Below are 15,154 nucleotides of genomic sequence, written 5' to 3' on the forward strand. Positions count from 1 at the left end.
GGATTGCTCACAGTGACAGAGAAGATGTAGTTTTGAAACGGATATGATTCGTGTCTGTCACAGCAAATAGTTTCAGCAGTAATAAATCAAACCTTGACAGTTCATACAGCATCTCAGACAAGTAACACGCAGCTGAATCAAAGAGGTTTTCATTATTTATACATGTATTGTCATGGATTATTGTCACAGGAAGCTCATTCAGGGGCTTTCAGGCAGCAAGCGGTTGCTGCAGCAATCTCCATTGTATTCAATGTGAGTGGCATGGAGAGGGAGGGCTGCCTCCGCTCTCATGACCCTGTACGGCTATTTGCCAATGCATTCGAAGTTTAGGACGGTTTATCAACTTGCCGCAGCGGCTCGCTCTGTGACCGTGACAAGAGAAACCTCCACCAGAGAACAATACGGGAGCTGAATTTGCCTGAATGGATCACCTCCTCACCAGCAGAGAACATACACACATCTGTCACGGTCTTGGTTTAGTTTGTTTCCTTGTCTTATTTTGAATTTCCCTGCCTCTTGTGTCCCATGTTAACTTCACTTCCTGCCTTTGTATGTTTTCCCAACTTTGTGATTACTCTGTTCGGCTCTGCAATGATCTGCTCTTCCAGGTATGTTCCTTGCTGTGTTCACTGCTACCCTGTTTGTATCTCTCGTGCTCTTTTCCTAAATTACCCGATCCTTTTTTGTGTTTTGCCTGTTCTGGCTTTTCTTGGATTTGTTTTTACACATTTTTTGACTCTCCTGCTCTGCAAGTTTTGTTTTGAATATTTTCTTGATAAATAAAATCCCCGTTAATCATCCTTCTGTTCCCCCACGTCACTCTGCGTTTGGGTCCATCCCCTACTACCTTTTTGCCTCCGCCTGACAGTACGAACCAATCACAATATGGACCCAGAAGATGGATCATTTAAAGAGGCGCTGTACAATCTGAGTTATACCCTCCTTTGTTTTTATGGAGAGTGGAGGAGAGCTTCTAGTAGGGAGATTGAAGAGGCGGCGCTGAGGTTGGCACCTTGGGAGGCATCATTAATGCCATGGCTGGTGAGTTCTTTACCTGACTGGGCTAAATCATTTCTTAACCCCCTGATTCCCAGCATGCCTCTCAGCCAGCTAGCCACCAGCTTCCAATCTGCAACACAGTCGACTAGCCTGCTACCAGTTAGCCACCAGTCTGCTGGTCTCCAGCCTGCTTCTCTGTCTGCCAGCCCCTAGCCCGTTCCTGGGAACCCGCCTGGTTTTTGGAGGGCCTCGTAGTCTCCAGTTTTCTAGCCATGAGTCAGTAAGCCTCCGGGCCAAATCAAGAAGGAGGCATGGGAAAAGGAGAGGTCGGATCCCCAAGCTGCCCAACGACCCAAAGTCTCTGCTGCTCAGTTGCATAGCTGAGGTGTCGCCAGTTCCTGGGTCGGTCGCAGTGCTCTCCTGTTCTCGCTGGGCCGCAGCGTTCCCTGGTTCCCGTTTCATGTTAATGACCCATGTGTCACACTGCAGTCGTAACCTCTAATGTATTGTAAAAGTAACAAACTGCAGCTTTCGAGACTCAGAAATGAAGCACATATTTTGAGCGGGGAGCTAATTTTCTAAAGAGACAGATCGGACATTATTCAGTGATGTGTCTTGGTTTTACACCTTTTATGTTTCATGGCACTTCATTTTCTGAATGTCTTGCCAAAAGGGTGCCATGGCAATGTTTTTTAATAACACACAGAGACATGGTACCATTAACATCAAATAAAGTAATATAGCAAAATAGCTCTGCCTTATGAACAGAACCTGTACTCCATATTTCCTTTAATGGTTCCTTTAATACTGTTATAGTATGCTATAATATATTGTATGACGTCTGTCTGCGGAGAGGTGTGTCATTGGGGACCTGCTGTGGCAGAAGCTGATTGATTGAAAATATAATACAACAACTGCAGTGGAGAAAAAACTGTCAACTGAGGAGTGGCACAGACTACATGTTACAAACTCTCTCTCTCTCTGATGACGGAGATCAGCAGGGCAGGAATGCTCAAGCAGATTGCCTGGGGGGGTTATGCAGACGGGTGGAGACACTCTGGAGGGTTGCCAGATGATCAGGGGGCCAGCGAACCGCTCTGGAGGGTGGAGAAGGCAGACTGGTGAAGATCTGGGCAAGGAGCTGGCCAGCAAAGGAAGCCAATGGCCTCTGGAGTCATGGGCATCTTGCCTTCTTCTGATGACTGATGGCTGACGGACATCAGGCAGCTCGTCAACGGGTCCGTTGGAGGCCCATAAGGTTCAGGCCATACATATTCAGGGCAGGCAGGCGGTGGGCCTACAAATCTGAGGCTAGGAAGATGGATGCTGCCTGGATGGTAGCAGGCTGAGGCGCAGTACGGAGGGCTAGCAGGATGGGGTTCAGGCTGGAATGCGTTATCTGAAAATCCAGCCAACCAGGTCTTGGGGGACACTTGCTGGAGGGCTAGTGATGGAGCTGTGTCCTTCTGCTCAAGACTGGAGGCGTTTTGTCAGGGGTTGTAAAGGCACTGAATGGCATGAGTCACCTCATTTGGTTCAACTACAAAAAAAAAAAATACGCTGGGTCTATTTTTGGCCAGACATACGCTTACTGGCATGGTTACAGAAGGAACTGAGAGTTCAAAGGTTAGATGAATAATGGAGGGAAAATGGTGCAAGTAGGCAGACAGGTACTGATTCAAGGTACATGTTTTGATATTTAAGGATTATGATAACACTAACTCTGACGACGAAGAAGTGACAACTGTTGATGACTTTGATTTAGCAGAGGAGGTTGCTCCTCTTCTGTTTTTGAGAGGCAAGACAGAGATCAACATTAAAAAAAGAGTAATTGGTTGAAATAAACCATTACTAACAATATAATTTATAAAATAGATAAATATAAAGAACGTGGTGATGGGAGGAGGGCGAGACTTAAAATGTCATGCTAATCTATGATTGGCCAAAACACGTAAAATGACGCTCTTATTGTAAAATAACAATGGAGCATCATTTTACATGTTTTGGCCAATCAGAGGCTATCACGCTCAGCTGTTCAGGTTGGACCCAAAGTGGGTGTGTGTAGTTTAAAGGGTTCATCATGCACACACGATTCATTATCATGCAGAACCTGCAGTGAATTTTCTAAAGAAATTTTGAGAGTAATTGTTTTCCTGCTTATTTTTATGTTGGACATGAATTGAAAGTGACCAATCATATAGTTCAGAGGCGGAAATGTGAACATGAATATGGCAAAGATAACTCAGAAGATAATGAGCTTGACTGGTGTTTGGTAAGTGTAAGTGTAGTTAGTGTAGCCTATGTGTGAAATTCGATTGTTTTGCTGTTTATTTTGTTGATACGATGTTCTGTAAGCTTTACAAGCAATTTTACTGTAAACTCAAACTATGTTACATTGTAGCAGGTATCTAATGACCCGTGGAATTGGGGCTTTAACATGAAAGGTATTTTCAATTAAATGAATCGTCAGCCAGAGAGGCACAGTTGGAAATGAGTCATGACCCCATTGAAATAACCTTTTCTTTCCTTTAAAAATGTAACGTTCTAATGGCCTATTAAAGTAACACAGACAAAAATGCACACCTGAACTCTTGACCTGTGGAAGTACAAATCCCTTTAAAGCTTGAAGCATATTCTACATAAACACAAATGACACAAAAACAAAACACACATAAAGACGGGCAGAGAAACACATGACACGTGTTAACTCAATTCCATGTAACCTGAAGAGATTGTTGCCATCCCCAGACAAGAAAGTTCATTTTGGATGATTCGACATGCTGACAGCCAAGATCCATATCTTTAACACAATATCAAAAACACAAAGGCAGGATTGATTTTCAAGAATATGTCCTTTCTCGCCCCAACAGCCACCTTTCCAGAGCTATAGTCCCCTTGAGAGGTTAGAGTGGTTTCTCAACAAAAGGGTGTGAAGAAGTGTAAATGTGATTAATCCATAGCCCAAGAAAACACAATGGGTAATAGGGAAATGTATGATGCCGCTGTCTTATCAACGGGAGGTCACGCTGCAATGACAGCCATCTGGGATACATAGAAGATGGAGCCAAAGTCATTAAACCCTGCAACTTTGTGCTTCTCAGAAAGGTTTTTCATTTCATCAGCACTTTCCTTCAACAGGGGAAGGAATGATGTTCTTGGTAGGAACACACTGTCACTGTACCCATGCTGCTGTCGTCTGCAATAACGTGTGCACTGTTCTTTTATTGAAATTAATGTCCACTAGAAATCCACCCATTTTCTGTTCCTACCCAGCCTTCTAAGTATTACAAGGAACTGGATCCCAGCATGTATTGGGTGATGGCAAGGTACAACCAGGACAGGTCAGCAGTTTATCACAGAGCCAAACCCTAATGCCAGTAAAGAATGTTGATACTGGACAATTCTGAAAACCCTCCATTCTGAAAAATAGCATTGAGTTTGAATATCCTATACTAACATTTTCAATTTTTTCTATCACATCAACACATGGCAATTACAGTATGGCTAATGAAATATGGTTACGGTATGGTTGGGCTTAGGGAACTAAAATTAGGGTTAGGGGAAGGGTTAAGGTTTGGAAAGGACCTTGGTTATGGTTAAGTTATTATTTGCAGGTAAGTGATGTGGCACAAACCCCAACATGAATGTTGGATGCGCTACGATCCCACCCTAATCTCTGCATCTCTAAGCCACGTTTATGGTTGCCAGAAAAAGACGTCATCGCGGCTTTCGCCTCGAGCGTGAAAGCTATGCAAAGAGCTTGAGAGAGTTTAAACCCTGCCTACTTTCGTACTTCCACACAACTGTTCAATCCCTGTGTGCAATGCATGTTATTGTCAGATTGTCTCTTTCAGAAAGTTATAAAGCTGTGGGGATGTTCCGCTGTTTGACTATCTAACAAGCATTTTGTCCAGAACGACCCACTAACTCTGTACAGTGTATACTTTAGGTCTCTACAGAACCAACGTAAAACTGGAACCTCTGGGCTTTGTAGAAGTAAAACTTATTAAAACCCCCATGACATTTGCAACAACGCTAATAACTAGAACAGGGGTCGGCAACCTTTACTATCCAAAGAGCCATTTTTACTTATTTTCCACCAAATAAAATTGGTCTGGACCCGCAAAAGCTATTTGATATCACAGCTTATAAAGTTTTATATATATTTATATTATATATACAAAAACTATAGTTTGTTGTATTTATGAAATTATAGAACAAGAATATAGACAATTCTTGACATTTTATTGCTATTTTACAACAATATCAAACTCTTATGAAGAGGAGAGTTTGCTGCAGCAGTTGAGAAATCGCTCTTTTTCGCTCATCTTCAGCGTGACACTTCTCAGCATATGCTGTGTGCTTGTTCTGGAAGTGTCTTTCAACATTATATTTTTTGTTGTTTGCAAATTTCTCGCCACATATCAAGCATACAGGTAAGCCAGCATCGTTGGCAGTGAAAGCAAATCAATACGTCCACGCAGAATTAAACTCTCTATTTTCCTCCATGACTTTTTCTGCAATGCAAGGAGGAAGCAGCTGTTAATGGAGTGATTAGCGAGCGGCGTGTTCAGCAGCGTTATCAGACCTACGGAGCGGCCGTCTGAAGTCACGTTAGCGGCTTTGAGGAGGACGGACACAAAACGGAGGACTTTTCTTTTGTTATTCATACTTATTTTGTTCTGCACAACTATTGTGAAGTCCACACACAAACTATAAAGGAACAAAACATTGATTGCTCTCCAGTAGGACAGAGACTTCAGACACCAGCAGAGCTACGAGTGAGAACAGACAACAACGAAACCGAGGAAAGGAGTGAGAGACGTGTGTTGAACACATTTATGGACCCATAATCTAGTAAACCTTTGTGTGTAAGTGTTAATATTAAAGTAAATTTGATGTGTGAGAGAGAGATGGAGACCCGCAGCGCTGTAGTCTGAGAAATCTGTCTGAAAAATAAAACTTCTAAAACTTTCCACGAAATGTGTCTGTTTGAGTTTGAGGAAGATTTTAGAGATCTTAAGTATCAAACACTACCTTTCATTATTAAAGACTACTTTATTACTCTGTCGTATTTTTTGAACTAAGCAACCAATCTACTTCCTGTTTACACCGGCACCATCAAGCCGTGTGAGTGGAGATCGTTTTTGTTTTAAAACTGTTATAAAACGAAAACGTGTTAGTGTGGATTTAGCCTCAGGGAGCGCAACAGAGGGGCTGAAGAGACTCCGGAGCCACGGGTTGCCGACCCCTGAACTAGAAATAAAGCTTTGGACCTTAGGCTTTCCAACAGTATTTTGTGTGGATCACTTCATATATCTAGATAAGGACGGTTGTTTTATTTAAAAACAATTTAATATAACACGATGTCCCATAAGTCAGTGGAACAGAGGCTATCACGGTTGTGATAAAATGTCCTGTCAAGCTAAGTGACAAAGGAACACGAACAGAACAGGAAGTTCCTTTGACCTCTAAATGATGTAGTATGGAGAACACATTGCCTTTGTTGAGAGCAGCGCGGCAAAGCCGTGATTCAAATCCACAGCCACAGCAGAGCCATGGAAAGTGAACGGCCTAGAATTACCCGGTGATGGCTGATGGCATACATAACTGAGTGCAAACATGATCTGCATCAACCTTTACGTAGCTGTAATTAATGTGCACTTGTCCCATAAGCGGGTTATTGAAAAGGCATATTGAAATTCTAGTTGAGATCAAGACAGGACTGGGAACAAAACGTGGACCTGGCAATTTTCATTACATGGACTGATCCAATTGAAGGGATGGGGGGTGGTGATGATGGTCGGTACTCTTTTGACAATTTCTGAACATACATCGCATTGAATGAGTTTGTCTTTTTTTTTCAAATCAACTTTCTTTATTGAATATAACTCGTTAGTGCGGGCCTCCCTTTGTGCGTAACAAGCAGGAGAGCGAACAGTTTAATGACTGCAGTGAAAATGTTGTTTTTGAAAGACTAAACACCATCAAATATGGATAAAAGCTGAATATATTGTTTGGAAATGATTATATTTATATTGTTTAAATAAATATTGACTTTTGGACTTCACAACGCTTTAGAGTTAGGGATATGTTTGGATCACACACGTTGGGAACAGCTGCTGTGTGCAATACACAGATAACTTCGGGTCAGGTTTCCTCAGGCTTCCTTCAAATTTGATAATAAATTGGAGCCGGATGGGGCTGGAGATAAGGTAACTTTACAATGTTTCTTTAAAAGTTGTTCTGCACTCCATACAAAATCTTTCCTCTTGCACTCCCTCCTCTCACAAGCTCTGGTACAGAGTCATTTAGATATTAATATAAATCTGGATTAATGCATGACATAAAAATGCTTGTGGCGGTTATTAATTATTAATAAACTGTTTAAAGTCAGTATCTGGACATAATAGTTCCAGAATGGTGTTTTAAATTCACTTGGCTTAAGAGGCCGCAATGTGGGAAAACAACAATAAGCCCAAAGCCTTTGGGAATGAAAGCTGATGGAACACATTTGATACCAAGTGGCGCTAATCACTTGGCGCAATCTGATTGGCCATTGTTGTTGGCATTTGCTTGTAGTCACTATAAATTAGTATTTCTTTTAAAGAAAATAGTGACTGCGGTCACCCTCAACAATGTGGATTATCTGTGGATTATGTTCCACAGCACAAATCTGAAAATCTACCTTTTGAATTAAACACCTCGGTGCCCACCCGCCGTGGGATATTATTATGAATATAAATATATATATATATATAAAAATAATCTGATTTCACGGGGAGTGGTTCTCCAGGAAAAAATGGCAAACTGCGAGGCGGTCAGAGAAGACACTTTCTGCTTCCACGTGTGTTATTCAGAGGGGATAGTACCCGGTCGAGAACAGGTTTTCATGATCTCAAGAATCTTTCTGAGAGAAATACTAAGAACGTGAAAGCAGCCGCACAACAAGATAAAAATAGACGGGATGTTAAGCAGTCACACAGCAAGTGGAGGAATGGTATTAAGACCTGTGGTAAACTCTGTGGGAAATATAACATAGCACATTATATAAGAAGTTATTGGTAGTCTGAATTTTCACTGATCTGGAAACAACAGGTGAAGTTATTTGCAGCCCCGACACAACGACCTAGCGATGTCGATGCCTGTAACCATAGTAACTCACTCCTGCCTGCTGTTGGAGGAGGAGGGAGGGACGCTGTGCTGCTGCTGGAGGAGATGCTGACTGAGTTTACTCTGAGCAGCAAGGTGCTCACTGTATGTGCCTGTGTCTGTAATGAATTCCCCTTCATATTAGTTTGTTTTCATCCTGTCTGCTTATTTTACTAACTCTCCTGTCATTTCAGATCCTACCATTCACACCCGATCATCTCTCATTCCCCTCACCTGGTCCTCCACACCCATCTCACCTGCAGCCCATTCCCTCATTAGCCCTCACTATTTAGGTCCCCTCACTTGCACTTGTTCCCTGCCAGATTGTCTTGTGTGTCTCTGCCAAGCTCTCCAGTGTTATATATATCGTACTATTCTGATCTGCCTGTTCTGACCCTGTCTGCCTGTTTTCTCGACCTTGGATTTTTGCCTGCCCCTTGTTGGATTTGTTTGCCTTTTGGACTGACCTCCCGGTGTTGACCCTGCCTTTACCAAGTAAAGAAATCTATACCTGAATCTTGTCCCCGAGTTGTGCTTTTGGGTTCTAGTATCTGTAATCCTTACAGTGTCACATGATGCCACAATTACAACATGATATTGGATACACACTAATGTTGCAAGATAGTTGATTAGCCTCCAAAAGAAGCATTTGGATGAAGTACATGTAGCCTATGCATCCCATAACAACAATATGTACAAATAAATCACAACCCCCCCAAAAAATATATAACAGTAATAGTATTGTAAGTCCCATTGTCACCACAGCATGTTCAGGAAATGAACTTCAAAGCTTGACATTTACCTGAATGTTTGTATTTTGTTCGCCTGTAGCTTGGAGCCTTCTTGGTTTTGGTACAAGGTCTCTAGTCACAGAAGCACATATGCCCTAAGTTTTTTTATGTAGAATGCTTTTTGGTTGCAGTGAGTAGAAATGTATACGTGTAACAAAAGCCACCAAGATAACCAGCAAACGGCATAATCTAGCTTTGCGATTTAGATCAGGTGATTCTTCATGGTAGTAGAAATGATTGGAATATGAATGTAGATCATTGGAGAATGCATAGGGGCACATTGACTACAGTTGTCCTCTCCACTTGACTCATTGTGATAAAATAAATTAATTTACCAGAAACTTCAATTGCAGGCAAGCATAAAGAGATCCTCAAGTTTAAATGAACAATGATTATTCTGTACTTTCAGCTCTTTAATATGTGATATGCGATATGTGATAAGCCCTTCCTCTGGAAAGAATTTAAAAATGTACCCATAACTTCCTCATGCTAGTACAGCCAGATACAAGTATGAAACATTTGTTAAAGATACTAGAATACAGGAAGTTACATCTATTCTGTTCAAAATTGTATGGGGGAGGATCGCCAACCCCCCCCCCCCCCCCTTGTCACATCCATATTTTCATTGCTTTCTACTTCCACTGTTCTCTGCTCTCTCTGCAAGCAACTGTTTTCTGCTCCTTACATATATAAAAATAGACGTTGGTCTCCAAAGGAAACTTAGTTTGTTTTAAGCAACAAACCTACTTTAGGTTTAGGAAAAGATCGTTTTGGGTTGAAATAACCACAGAAGTGCTGTTACTGAATTAAGCAAGTTATGTGACAAAAACATCGTTGAACAACGTTGACTTCTCAGCGGTCTCCTGGTTAAAGGGTCGCAGTTTGTTGGAGTCATCAACCTGCCCTCCCTCTGGCCCCCCCCCGGTGTGTTCTTTAGCTGTCTTTATACTTCCCCATTCAAGATTACATACAAAATCATATCGTGGGATATATATATATATATATACGAATTGCGGCGCATTATTTTCCGTAGGTATTGATACGAATGCCAGATGAGACCATGTGAGAGTGATATTAATCGCATACTCTCAGAATGAAAGCTAATAAGTGTAATTCCCAAAATCTTGACCTATTCCTTCACCTCTAAACATTGTATTATTGGCAATAGTTTGCTCTGACCATGTGACTATCTCCCCAGACAGTAAACACTTTGGATCACCTGTCTGATGTTATGGGGTCTGCCCGTAGTTCCGACAGCCCATATTTCCGAAACCCCAATCAACTGCTGGAAGGCGGAGGTGGACAGTGAAGCTCTGCCCACATTTGCAATATTGCAAACCATTACACAGGAATACTTTATAGCAGTGGTGGGCCGTCAGGGCCTTCAAAGCCTTCTCTGCTGGCCTAAACAGAATCACAAAGTTATATCTATTTTATAATTTAATAATTTTTCTTAAATACACTACATGTATTATAATTTGTAAAAATATTTTCCCCATTATCTTATTGCACAGCTACTGTCTTCCTCAGTTGCTCTGCTTCCAGTGCAGCTTGTTTTAAGTAGAGCTTTTATCCAATCAGATTTCACCTCTGTCTCTAGGTAAGAAGAGAGGCCAGAGGCCTGCAGACTCTCGTGAATCCCTTTGCAGTTTAAGTGAATGGGGATGATATTGTTGATTGTCATAGTCTTCAACCAATCAGATCTTTAGTTTGACATGTTGGGCGTATTCTTTGACGTGCCAGAGCCTGCTAGCTGGCTTAGCCACATGTGATTGGTCAGTGAGCTAGCCTGACATGATGGGCGGTGACAATCCCAAAATCTGCTCCCTCTGTCAAGCGGACATTTTCAGCCTCAAACGCATTAAAACCTATTCAAGAAATACAACTGGGGAGGCTCGACTGTCTTCACTGGCATCCATGAATCGAGAAGGACTTGACGACTGGAACTAAAAACGCACGGATGTACTGAACAACCGTAAGATTAAACTCTTTGTTAACAAAGAAAGGAGGAAGAACAGCTAAATAGTGAACAGCAGCTCTGGTAAATTAACTGCAGTAGATTTAACTGCCATAAATATGATCTATGTCATCATTTAATATGCTTGTTTATATTATATATTATTATTTATACAACTTATATGGATTTTCGTTTGGTTTTATATGTGGTAGGAACTATTGTTACGTCCTATGTTGCGCGGGGGACACATTTAGCCGGTGCACAGCAACAAGACGACGCGCGAAGCGGCAGCGGTCTATATACTCCGTGCAAAGTGTTAAAGTTAAAGTGTTAAAGTTAAGTTTAAGTTTTTAAGTGATCTACTTTGAAGATTCATGTGTTTTCAAGTGGACTCATTTTCCCTCTCGGTGTTGACAGACAAATAAATCCGTCAGTAACAAGAACTATGGAGTCGTGTATTTCCTGGAGGGAGTGATAGGAGAGTTACTACTCTGTTAATTTGTCTATCGTGTCGTTTTCATGATATGGGTAGTATTGTTCCCTCTGATATGAATAATATTTGAATAGCCCTTGCTCTTGAGTGTGTGGCGGAATGCATGTTTTAACTGAATTGATTTTGACTCATTGTTCATTAATGCCGCCATCCCGTCATGCGGGTATTTATGTATCTGCACTCATAGTGTTTGTAGGTGTTGAGCTTCATTTTTACGAGTGCAGGCCCAGGTATAAAATGCACGGCCCGCCACAGCTTTATAGCAGTATTTCATTTGAATACGATTCTTGCTTATTGATGTGATAACGAACATACATTTGTTAAGTATTTTATATGCTGGAATAGTCAATAACAGACTTGCCCATATGACTATTCTATTAGTTTCTTCTTTTTTTCAGAAAATGCATGTAACATGATATATATTGATATGGCACATTGAGTCCAAGGAGTCTGGACAGTTAGCATTGAGCTATAAGTAGCTGCAGGAAGCAGGATACATCTACACTATCTTCCAATCAGTCAGTGTCACAAAATAAATGGCACTATTTAAATCTCCTAAAAGTGCATTTCAACAAAACACTATCTTTCAGGTGTTTGTGTGTAACAGATTCTGAAGATATTTTTAGTTCTTGACACAATGAGATTCACACAACTTAAAAAAGTCAAATCACTTTGCTTATTTATCTTAATAAGACCTACTGTATTGTTTGTCCAGACATAACCTATTTATTTGAAGTTCAATTAGCAAAACATATGCATTCATTTTGTTTTAGTACACTTTAAGATATATATATAACTTGAGCTGCTCCATCCAGGACTTGTAGTCAAATGATGGTTTACAAATCTGTTTTTCATAACAAAGACCAATATAGTATAAAACAGATGCAATTTATGTTAAATTACTATATTCTGTATGATGCTAGGCTTTGCAATTATGGAAAATGGACATGTAAATATTGCACACACTGTTTTCCCTGTTAGCTCAGTTTATGCAGTGGTGGGCCGTCAGGGCCAGCTAAGCCTTCTCTGCTGGCCTAAACAGAATCACAAAGTTATAGCTATATTATAATTTAATAATTTTTCATAAATACACTACATGTATTATTTATTTTCCCATTAGCTTATTTTCTCATTGCACAGCTGTCTGGCTGACTGTGTCGGACATTTTATGGCTGGGAATGTGTTTCATTTTAACTGAGCGTCTTGGTGTTTGGAGCTACGCTACGCTAACCTGAGGACGCCATAGCACGGCAGGACACTACGGTGCTTTTGAAAACTTTTGGAGAAACCCGAGTGGATCTACAGATCAACGAACACGTTCGCAGGGAAACGGAGCTCCACAGCCACTGTCCGCCCACAGCCGGTCGCGCCATCTTGACACACACAGAGCATGAAGCGGTACCAGCTAAGGTTGAGAGAAGTCGTTTTTTACATTTGAAGCCTCGATTTGTCTCTTCCGATCTCTTCAAGATCTTTAAAGAGACAAATGTAGTGATGGGCTGGGATTATGTAATCCCATAAATAAACAATGACACCCAGAGAAATAATGCAGCTATTATCCCACCCCAGCAAACCCTAATCAAAACGATATTGTTGAAGCCGTCAACATGGTGTAAATTGATACTGAGGTCTGGTCTACCACAGCGGGTAACATAATCATAATGTTTGACACATAAACAGAGGTTATTAAATGACAGGCTTCATCATAAGCATTTCAGTTAGAATTCATTCTGTGGGGCTTTTATTTTAAAATGGGGTGTGTGTGTGTGGGGGGGGGGTTCTCTAAAGATCTCTAGGAACCTGAATGACTGTATGAGAGAGAGAGACACACAGAGAGAGAGAGAGGAGTGCGTGTGTGTCTGTGAGTCTGTGTGTTTATCAACATCACTAATTAGCTTAATCAGAAACACCTGTGTCCTTGCAGCCTTTTCATGGAGATAAAACAGGGAAACACCTCTCAAACAAATCATCAAAACTCCCATAACCCTAGCTCCTATTGCTCCGATATTAATGGATGAGTTGAAGAACAGATCCTGTAAAAATTGTGTCTGTAGTGTAAAAAATGTGGCTGAACTGGCGATCTAGAAATGGGGTACCGTGTTCTGTGGAAGATGTTTTTGAAGCAAAATTTAACATTGGTCTCTATGGAGCAGAAAGTTGGTTTTCCTCTCAATTACAGGCTTCTGTGTCAAATGTGTAAATCTGTGGGATTCCACAGTCATTTGTCTACGACAAGGACAAGATTACTTACTTTTAAATCCAGAAATCTGCCTTTTGTTTTTCTGCTTTATAGCCAATGGGCTGCAGCTCATCACAGATGATGTGCTTGTTTTGTGAAAAGAAATGCCAGCTAGGTTGACATGGATTCATTGAAACATTGGATTCTCTGGCAGAGACAGTAAATCTGTTTTTCTCATTGTGATTGCTGTCGGGTGTGACCAAAGATGAGACGAAAGAAGCTGACACAAACCTAACAACAGAATCCAAACGTCTCTGCTAAACAGTGTACTGATACTTTAACATTATCATACATATTCCTGTTTTTGATATTTGTGTTGGATAAAGCAAACAATGGATTGTAATATTTCAAACATTTTAGTAGATTATCTGTAGGGATTAAGGCTTTTAGACAAAATACCATGAAAATCCTCTCTAAATGTACCAAATATCCTCAAAGCAATACATACATTTTCACTAAAACAGAAAATTACCTTTTTATGTATAAATTTAAGTTTTTTTTTGTTTTTTTTGCCCCTCGTAATGGATGCATGTTTGAACTCTAGCAAGTACTTGTTGCTCTCAGGCGTCTTATAACCTGCATTCTCTCTAATGTCCACCAGGGGGCGACTCCTCTGGTTGTATCGAAGTCTATGAGAACATGACTGTACTTCTCTCTTGATTTATTACCTCAGTAAACATTGTAAACATGAGTTTATGGTCTCAATCTCTAGTTTCAAGTCTTCTTCAATACAGCATGATGTTCATTTAGTAAATTATGGTCCATATAGAGTCACATAGACCGGTACCGGTCCGTGGGTCATTTGGTACCAGGCCGCACAGAAAGAATAAATCACTTTTTTATTTTTTTCATTTGATTGATTATCAGAGTCTGAAAGATGTTTTATTTTGAAAAATGACCGGATTCTCTCCCAATGACATGCTCCAGTGCGTCAAGACGCTTGTCTTGGTCACGTGATACGTTACCTCAAAAATTAAGCCCACAAGCTAGCAAAAATTAGTAAAAAACAGCTTCTTTGCAAAAGGGAAAAGGCCCACTGAGGAGACAGAAGAAGAGCCTACAACTTCCAGGAAAAAGAAAGCTTCATTTAACAGACAATATCAGGAGTCCTACTTAAAATACGGGTTTATACGGGTAATTATCACGCGACAAGCCCGCTTTGCATAATATGTGGCGACAGCTAGCAAATGAGGCAATGACGCCTTCAAAACTGCTTTGGCACATAGAGACCAAGCACCTTGCTTTAAAAGACGAGCCTTTGGAGTTTTTTGAAAGAAAAAAATGTGAACACCAAGGACAGAGGCAATTACCGAGGGCCACCACATCAACAAATGCGAGTGCACTGAGAGCATCATACTTAGTGGCTAACCGTATTGCTATGGGTAAGAAACCATTTACTATTGGTGAAGAATTGATCCTGCCCGCCGCTATGGACATTTGCCGTGAACTCTTAGAAGAGGATGCAGTTAAAAAGATAGCGCAGGTGCCTCTTTCAGCTAGCACCGTCACTAGGCGTGTTGAGG

This window comes from Anarrhichthys ocellatus, unplaced genomic scaffold, assembly GCF_004355925.1.
Source record: "Anarrhichthys ocellatus isolate YVR2014 unplaced genomic scaffold, GSC_Weel_1.0 scaffold79, whole genome shotgun sequence".
Taxonomy (NCBI): Eukaryota; Metazoa; Chordata; class Actinopteri; order Perciformes; family Anarhichadidae; genus Anarrhichthys; species Anarrhichthys ocellatus.